This window comes from Priapulus caudatus, unplaced genomic scaffold, assembly GCF_000485595.1.
Source record: "Priapulus caudatus unplaced genomic scaffold, Priapulus_caudatus-5.0.1 Scaffold164, whole genome shotgun sequence".
Taxonomy (NCBI): domain Eukaryota; kingdom Metazoa; phylum Priapulida; class Priapulimorpha; order Priapulimorphida; family Priapulidae; genus Priapulus; species Priapulus caudatus.
Window position 1 is genome coordinate 32,723 of NW_014577225.1, and position 2,058 is coordinate 34,780.

The following is a 2,058-nucleotide window of genomic DNA, read 5'->3' on the forward strand; positions in this document are numbered from 1 at the left end:
GAGAAGCTGGTGGAGGAGGAGGGGAGAAGGGAGAAGGTGGTGGAGGAGGGGGAGAAAGGAGAAGGTGGTGGAGGAGGGGGAGAAGGGAGAAGGTGGTGGAGGAGGGGGAGAAGCTGGTGGAGAAGGAGGAAGGAGCGAAGGAGGGGGAGAAGGGAGCTGGTGGAGGAGGAGGGGGAGAAGGGAGAAGGGGATAAGGAGGGGGAGAAGGGAGCTGGTGGAGGAGGAGGGGGAGAAGGGAGAAGGTTGTGGAGGAGGGGGAGAAGCTGGTGGAGAAGGAGGAAGGGGAGAAGGGAGAAGGTGGTGGAGAAGGAGGAGGGGAGAAGCTGGTGGAGAAGGAGAAGAGGGAGAAGGGAGAAGATGTTGGAGGAGGGGAGAAGATAGTGGAGGAGGGGGAGAAGCTGGTGGAAAAGGAGGAGGGGAGAAGCTGGTGGAGAAGGAGGAAGGAGAGAAGGAGGGGGAGAAGGGAGCTGGTGGAGGAGGAGGGGGAGAAGAGAGAAGGGGATAAGGAGGGGGAGAAGGGAGCTGGTGGAGGAGGGGGAGAAGGGAGAAGGTGGTGGAGGAGGGGAAGAAGCTGGTGGAGAAGGAGGAAGGGGAGAAGAGAGAAGGTGGTGGAGAAGGAGGAGGGGAGAAGCTGGTGGAGAAGGAGGAGGGGGAGAAGCTGGTGGAGAAGGAGGAAGGGGAGAAAGGAGAAGCTGGTGGAGAAGGAGAAGGTGCAGTCAGGTCGCCAAGTCGCATCCCGTTAACCTCCAGTGCGATATGGAGCTTGGCTTGTGGCCGTTCTCACACACCTAAAACACATATATCTATCTATATATTTATTCATTTATTCATATAGTGAGTCAATCACTAAATTCACGAAGACACAACAACATAATAAACATGAATGAATAAGAACAATTGTATAAGTTAGGCTCGCTCTCTCTCTAACTAAAATTGCTCATGTATTGCTATATATGTAACGTTGCTGACTTGCTGTATAGCGTGTGCGTGTGCGTGCGCGTGTGTGAGAGGGATTTCGTGCATTTTTGTAGTGCAACTTGCTGAATTTAGTTCGGTGTTTACATACCCAATCGATTAGCATAGCTGTTCCCACTGCCTTGCATGAAATGTCAATACGAGCAGAACAGTCTGCCAATTTGCAACGATGTCCCACTGCTAATCGGGCAAGGTGTACAAGGCACTCTTCGTACGCAATGCAGCACCTCTGCCCTTTATAATACCAGTTTCTGATGTTCTCATTTTCATCATTGATCTGTAAATAAAATTTTTAATAAAAAATTGCAACAATGTAGCACCATAATAGTTTACTGATACCAATGCAGGTCTAACTAATAGAGGACTTACACTAACATTGACTAGTACAATATATTTAACATTGACTAGTACAATAATATAGTCCGCTATCACACACAATATTGAAGAACATGCTTGTAAAAAATGAGCAATGTACATGGCAGAGAAGAAGCACCTTACATTTATGTATACAACTGAAATATGAAATGCTGCATTAATTTCTAGACAGTAGAGTTAAAAAAAATACCCTGGGACCAAACTTAATGTTACGTTGGTTGATCTCTTCCTCATAGCCATCCTCACAATGTGTGTCATACACAAGCTCTTCTATGCTGATTGCAGAGCAATTTGCAAGACCCTGTGTATGACGACTTTCCAAGCGGAAGTGAAATGCAGTTCTGAAATTACTGGAAGTAGTGTTGCTAAAAAATGTAGGCATACATGTTGTTTTGATATTCAGTGCTGCCATCTACTGTAGGTTGTAATACCTAATCTTACTAAAGAGCTAGTCTTCCTGTAGATATGGCGACTGTGTTGTTAACACGCTTTTGTCTTACAAAATAAATGCCTATTTTGATGAAACGTAACAGGTTATGGGCCCAGCACGCTTCCACTTCTCAAAATATCATTAATATATTATGTAACCGTAAAATTTAGACTGAGAGTACAGAGTCTCATACCCATCCACGCCCATGCTGGCAACATTAAATTAAAATGAAGCTTACATATAATCATTATTGCAGCATGAAATCATAAGATTTTATA